Consider the following 8,239-nt stretch of genomic DNA (forward strand, 5'->3'; position numbering starts at 1 on the left):
AAAAAACCGGTGTAGACATTGGCAGTTGAACTTTGTACTTAGTATCGTGTTGGACAAGACGAGGGAAAGTATATATGGGGCTACACAATTTGGAAGGTACTCCTGATACAAATTAGACCAGAACGGCTAGATTGCACTCCAATGAAAACCGGGAATAAAGTCATGCTCTGTTTCAATCGAAGAATGATTAATCATACAAGCACTGTTTGTTTTACCAGGGAAGCTATTGAAATACCAGCGGTTTCACATTCAAATATAATTCTAGAAATTATGCTGTAATGACGACCACAACGAGACGCGCTGAGGTTCTGTTTTCCATAGAAGTCATGAATGTTCTGGGCAATAAAATAAAGATGACCCGTTTATTGTCCTTTTCATTTGTTTGATACCTGTTTATATCGTGTCTTATATACATATTCTACTCTGAAAAGTAAAATTATTGGAATGAAGGCCTATATGTTTCAACATGTTCAAAGAGAATGTTTGTACTGTTCTATACAGTGTATGAAGCAAAAGAATGACTATAAAAATTAGGAAAATTCCAGGGTAAAATGAGGTTATCATTGATGGTGATCAAGACTGTGGCTACGGGGGACAGAAAATGGAGTTGGGACCTGAGAGCTCAAGCCCACGTGAAAATTTGGGTCAATGTAAATAAAAGAGTAAGATATAGGACCCTGCAAAAATGAGATTAGAAAAAAAAAAATAAACGACTGTATACGTCGTATCATTTTAATCCTAAACTATTATTGTTCGTAATTGGGGAGAATACACGACTCGATTGTAGATTGTCAAATTACGCAAGATTTTGATTTCTTAATTAAAAATGACTAAATTTACGTCCATCCCTCAGCTTTGCTCTATCCCCTCCTCATTTGTATTTCTTATTTATTGTTCGTATGTCTTAATTTTTCCTTCTTCTCCCTAGTCACTACATGAAGTAGGTTTCGAAGGCAGAAGATAAAAGTTATCTCAACTTATTATCAGCATTGCGCACTTTTGTAAATAGACCTCCCCACCCACCCCTTTTTTTTACTTTGGTATTTTAGTGTTGGTTTGTTTTATCAAGGTTGCGTGGGAGCATTGGCGGCGGAAGCAAGAAAATTTAGGGGGTGTCCAACTTAAATTTTTGGGATGGACACAGGTAAAAAATTTGACAAGCGTCCCCAAAAACCTAAATTTTATGAGTTGCTAACCCAAAATTTTTTGACAAGCAAAAAAGAAAAAAAAGGTCATCAACGTACATTTTTAGGGGGGGACACACACGTTTCAGGGAGGGTGATCCACGTGATTTTAGCGGGGACGCAGGAAAAAAGGTTGACAAGCAAAAAAAAAAAGTTATCAAAACTAAATTTAGGGGGGGGGACCGTCCCCCCCCAACTAAAATTTAGGGGGACACGTCCCCCCCCCCCCCCGCTTCCGCCGCCTATGCGTGGGAGCCAGGGTGTAACTTTATAAGGTTTCGTTCGAACCCATTAGTCTTGAAAAACTCTCCGAATGTGACTTGGGAAAGCATGGAAAGGAAAGGCACCAAAGGGTGGGGACGGCAGGGGAAACGGAAGAAAGGAGAAAAATGTTATTTACAACAAATTGTTTAACAGAGAAACAAATTAAATGACCATTACATTGTCGCTCCCCAACATCAAAAATACGAAAAAATTGATGCCTCACCTAGGGAAGGAAGAAATTTTCATATTATCTAATTTTTTGAACCATGAATATTGTCGTGCATATTTTTTTCATAAAAAAAAGAAAGAAAGAAACTTGAAAGAAACACATATCGCTGACGATGGGCAATGTGGTCTCGCATAGGCGCATACCTGGCATCTTTTCCATGGGCCTCAAAAAAGGCAAAAGTAGAATAATGGAAAACTTGAAAAACTACATGATTACAAAATAAACGACGATAAATTATGATGACAAGTCATACTGATGGTTTTCATATTCGTGAGAATAAGCGAAAGTTTTCAGTGGTTGCACCAGTCCCTGTTATTTCGTATAGGGCAAGCACGCAAGGCAAAGGCCCGGGGCAAAGAGATTACTATTACATGCTTTTAAAAGGTGTCGGTATAAGGATTGACAACATTTTTTTTTTAAATCGCTTATCAACGTCTCTAATAAATTCAAATTGTGAAGGCATACGTCTTTTTATTTCAATCAATTCGTTCTTCTACTTACAATCATGGACATGCAGAGAAGTGAACTCAAATTCGCCACAAAAAACATAAGTAGTGCCATTTGTTTAGATAGACCCCACGTTTTATTTCCATGGAGGGGGGGGGGCATTTCTTTGACATGTATCTTACAAGAATTATGTGTGATTTGCTCGGCCCATTCTATGATACATAGAATCTGTATTATGTGCGAGATGAATTAACATGAATTGACCCCATGCAGTGCCGCGTCTTTTTTTTTTATATTTCCTTTCCCAAATCACATTTTTGGAAGGGGTGGGGATACCTTAAACCCTTTTAGACCTTCCCCATAAGTTGTCGGTGAGGGCCTAGCGATTGTATTTCAGGACCGGAGGATGTACTCTATGAAAAATGGTGTCATGTTTAGTTGCTCCCATTTAGTGGAATGTATAATGAGTCTTTTACACATCACTCCCTCATTTTTTCATGACTCTTTCTCTCCGTCTAAGCCGTGCTAACAATTCACTCTCTTTCACTTTCTCTCCTCTCTCTATACTCTCTCCCTCTCCCCATCCCCTCTCTTTTTTCTCTCCCTCACTCCCTCCTTCTCTCTCTCTCTTTCTCTCTTCTAACCTTCTCTATTTCTCCCCCCCCCCCCCTCCCCCCCCCCCTGTTCACTGCAACCAACCTGCCTGTGGGGAATCTACATATATAGATCTATGCAGTATACAAAACACATTAAAAATATATATATTAACCACTTTTGTGACCAAAAATACTCATTTCCATACATTCGCAATTTATTTTTCATTAGGACTTTGAGGAATTTGGGCATATTTTTGTGTAGGCCCTCTATTGGTGGAAAGTAAAATTTCAAGAAAATCGTAATTTTTCATGAATTTCTATCTTGACTTTTGAAAAAAATAATTAAAAGAATTCAATTTACTTAAGAGCCAGGTTATATTATGATGATTAATTATAATGGAAAATGACAGTTTTTAAAAATCAAGCATTTGTCCCCAAGAACAAGAGAAAATAAGCCAAACATTGCGGCCAGCCTTATTTCGCTAATGCAGGGAATTGCAACAGAGAACAAAGTTACACATGTTATATCATAACCTTGTTCATTGAATGATTCCCCCCCCCCCCCTCTCTTTCTTTATCTCTTCATCTTTTTCCCTTCCATCTCCTAGCTTCCCCATCGCTGATACAGATTCCCCCCCCCCCATGCAGATCAATGCCCCCCCCCCCCCTAAATCATGATTATTCCCTTTTGCCATCTGAAAGAACATAATTGCAATCATGAATGATTCTCCTTGCCAATAAACATACATAACGAAATCCGCGGCTATCTAATTTCAAGTATCGCATCGATATTCACAATTCGGTGCCAGTCAATAAAATGTTGTTTGTTTGTTTGTTTTGTATTTCAATCTAAATAGGTGAGGAGGAATGTCTGATGATTGTATTCAACGAAGGCCGCTATCATTTAAATCTCATGATGAGATTTAAATGAGGAAAATATTATTTTAATTTACCTGCATGAATGAAGACATCGCAAGATGTTATATCGCTGCTGGCAGACATCAGCGCAAATCTGGAAGACAACAGGTAGACCTTAAAATTCATTTTCTTGCAATATTGTAACTGATTCCCCAGATTCAATCTTGAAAAGGATTCAGAAGAACCATTCCCTCTTCAGGCACAACGTGGTGCTTATGCTATGCATCACAGTCACGACAGTCACACCCGCCAAACTAACTACTATCGGCCAACAGTCTGTCATTAGAAATTACGTTGTCGATCTGGACTCGTTTTCAACGGTGTGACAGGCAGAGGCCCCCAATTATTTCAAAATGACCATGTTCGGTGACAAAGAAATCACTCAGCCGAGGCGCCGCGAGTAAGTTCATCAAAGAGGATTTATACACGAAAAACATGCAAAGAATGGAATCCGTGCCTATTATCTTTTGTAGCAATTCATCGAAAGAAGAATTCATCCCTCCATGCGCGTAGAAAATTTACTGCAAGCTGTTCATGTTCACACGTCACCGGTTAAAATGGCGGTTCAAGGTGGTTTTCCCTCTATACACTAGCGTACCTACGGGGGGGCAGTCTGCCCCCCCCTGACGAGCAACAACCCATGCAAAGGACGTATCCCTGCCCCCTCCCCCCTGACGAGCTTGAAAGACTTCCCCCCCCCCCCCTGATGAGCTTGAAGACCTTTATTGCTCCCCCCCCCCCCCCCCCCCGACGAGCTTGAAGACCTTTTTTCTGTTTGTCAATTTTTTTTCTGGTACGAAATCCTTTATTTGTGATTAAAGACCTTTCTTTTGCTTGCTTGTCAAATTTTTGGCGGACGTTTTTGCCCCTCCCCCCCCCCCCGTGGAAAATCCTAGGTACGCCACTGCCTCTATAGTTTGGTGCATTCAGAGCCCTTTCTTAAGAGTTTGGCAAATTCGCTACGGTGGGTTACAAAAGGGGTGGCAACGTTTCGTAACTGTGCTTTCCCAACGTATCGATGCACACCTTCTTGTAAACCCTCCCAATTGGATGATAGAGTCCACCACCCCATCCCCCGTTTCTCTCCTCTTCCCTTCCATTTTCGCTGTTACGAAAATCCATGCGAGCGGGTGCATCCCCTATCTTCGTCCATTGCCTTTTAATATTAATTGCTTTAATCATGTTAATATGCAAATAGCTCATCCACTCCCCCCCCCCCCCCCACCATATTTGCTGCCTGCACCTAAGCGGGACCACAGGTGACCTGTAGTCTGCAGGCACAGACCCTGATTGAAACTTTCATCAACAAATTGGTCTTCATGCAAAGACTAGCACATACCAAACTTGCATTTTCAATTCAACCCTGAGCGAGAGGGCCTTCAGTACACATGGCATGCAGACTGCGCATTCAGACCCTTAACCATGTTGACTATAGTTTGCACAGCAGACTACCTGCTATATTCGGATTAAAGGAATAATGATTGCTGTGACTAGACAGCTGCATGCATGGGCTTTGAAAGAGGAAAATCTAATTAGCATTCATAATTATCATTGATGTTTTAGTATTTCCTGCCAGGTGCTTAAATGAACCCAAATAAAAACATCGAGTATCCTGTTTTGTTTTGTTCCTACTTTTGAACTGATGGGTTTTTCATAAATATGAAATATTATAAAGTTACTCTCGTAAGTTATATACGACTTTAGTAACTGATGCCCCCTTTCCATGGGTCCACAGCAAAAACTGTGGTGTTTTTACACCGAGGTTAAATTGGTGGTGTTAGTTTTACACCTACATGTGTTATTACAACACCTATGGTTGTTACATTTACACTCTTTGGTGTTATGTTCAATCTTTAGGGTGTTATTTTAACACCTCAGGGTGTGGTCCTCTATTAACACCAATTGATGTCAGTTTTAACACCACAGTTTTTACAGTCTCCCCGATTTGCCACATGATGAGAATTTACTATACCCTTATCATTTTTTTGCTTATGTCATTCAGATGTTTATTAAAAACGAGAATTTTAATCCACAAAAAACTAATTTCAACTTCGCGGAATGGAAATCAAGCTCATTGATAATCTTATTGTTGTCAGGATCGTGCGTAACTGACGAAAAGGTTCTTTGAAATACCGTATGCATGGGACCTTTTTTAAATGGTTAAAACAATGAGAAAGATTACATTTCCACATTTGTTGGTTAAATCTAAAACTAAGATATTTATTATGTTATATAAGTTTGAATTCCATTCTAATAGAAAACTTTATGAAGCGCCACAGAGATATATAAAATGTGTTTTGTTTTTAGATTATACACCACAAATGAAATGGTTTTTATACTCGGTCAAAGTTATTTATGTGCATCACGATTACACTATTTGAAATTTCATTGTATTTAGCCCCCCCCCCCCCCTCAAAATCGTGTTGAACTTACCTCAAAACAACGGCATCATTTGATGATTGAGGGTACCATTGCTCAAAATCTCAGCAAAAACATGTTGGAAATTAATTACGTAGTACGTTTTTATGTCCCGCTCTCCTAAAAATAACTGCATACTAGAAAATAGTATGATATCAGTAGCCAATAAAAATCAAGGATTTCGTACAAGTTTCTCTTGGTTGGAAAAATCACCAAATTTGTTTATCTAGAAATAATAATTATGGAACTGATCCAAGGGTGGAAAAAATTTGCCAGGAAAAAAAATAAAATAAAGTTGCAAAACTCACCTAAAATAAATGATACCATGAAACGCAAAAGTGGAACCTCTGTTCTTTTAAATAAAACCAGCCTGCACCATGCATGTGCACGAATCATCAGTATAGCTTTCTTGATTGCAATATCGGGCTAACACCATATACACTCCATGGACATTCATCATGTGACGTCACGAAAATAATACAGTTACATCCATGGATCCACTGATCAGAAGAACAAGAAAGTGTTCAGTTATATTGTTTGTATATTATTTTGACGTGAAGAAAATTATGCAACAATACGGCAGCCGCTTTCCCGACACCTCTCTCGTCTCTCGTACCTTTTATCGCAGACAGGGTATAACTCTAGAGTTTAGATTTCGATGATGCTACGTCGGGCAAACGGATTCTTTTGAAAATATATGTTAAACATTCACGGTTCAAAGTGGACCAACTACTAAACTTATAGAATTTAGTTGGACAGTATCTGAGCTCGCTTGAGCCTTTTATACTTATTATTTATCCCACAACTGAAATAAAACCTGTTCATAAGTATTTGCATTAAGTCCTGGTAAGATAAAGGCATACTATTATTGCACACTTCATACAGTGTTTGCTGATTGGTTATTAATGTTAACCGATAGTTGCATAATAGTGCATCGATCTCGATTGACTATAAGAGTAATTTCCCGAATTGCCTATGTCAGTTATGTCTTCTTTAAACCAGCATGCGTCTTGTGCCAAGCTTTGCGTTTATATTTATCTGTTTATAACCCAGACATGTTGCCAAATATATTGACAAGGTCGCACCCATGACTTGACAATGGGTTCAATGGAGTAGGCTTAACCAGGAACAGACTTTATTTATAGTTTGTTGTACACAGATAAAAAATAGGGTTATTGAATAACTATATGATATATATAGGGGAGATGCTGCAACCATGGATCTAATGGCTCCATGCTGCCACTAAACGATAAACCATCGGAAGGGGAAAGGTTATTGGTTTGTTTGGTTTGGTTTAATTTTATTCACGATTGTAAAAAAAAAATTATATCGCAGGGATAAACCCGTTTCAGATTGACTACCGGGCCGCTCCTCTGGTGTGCGTAAAAACGAGAAAGATAAGAAAAGAGAAAGATCATAAAGAAATAATAGCTTTCTAATACGCGTTGTATGCGATATCAAAGCTCGCAAGAGATATCTTAAAAACTATATTAATCTATTATTCGATGTAAACTTCTTGGTCTATTGATTTTATAAATGATCATGATGATATACAATACCAACGTAAAAAAAAAATACAAATAATAGGTACATTATCATAAAATGATCGAAAGGAGGTTTTTGCAATTACGTTGAATGTCAGAAAGTGATTTTGCGGAGGGGGGGGGTATTTTATTATATACATATTTTTTGGTTGCTGGACTTAATACAATTCCAATTCATCTTATCTATTAATTTACAATTCAATCTTCCTATTTTATCTAATGATTATCTTCTTTTAATGGAGACTGATTATTCACACTCAATGCCTTTTTATGACGACATAATTAAGTCACATAATCAAAGGGAGCAAGTTAACCCCAAATTTTAAGTTCCATTAAAATGATGTAAAATAATTAGTTTTCGTTTCATTGTCTCTTCTTCTTTTTATTATCACAAAAAAATATCATTAAAGGTCGCTGGCCAATACTTCCCTACAGCATAACCCTTGATTATTTTTCAAAGTAATTTACTGAAAGCAGTCAAATTTGGGTGTGGCCCCATCGGTGCACCCCCACTCCCATTATTAATCTTACAATGGTATAGGATGCTGATTAAAATCGAAAGTATAAAAAGTTCGGGGGACGAAATCTTATCTTGATGTGATTAAAGGTTGTGCCTCGAATAAATCGGACAGTTATAAT

This window comes from Lytechinus variegatus, chromosome 13 (assembly GCF_018143015.1).
Source record: "Lytechinus variegatus isolate NC3 chromosome 13, Lvar_3.0, whole genome shotgun sequence".
In the NCBI taxonomy this organism is placed as follows: domain Eukaryota; kingdom Metazoa; phylum Echinodermata; class Echinoidea; order Temnopleuroida; family Toxopneustidae; genus Lytechinus; species Lytechinus variegatus.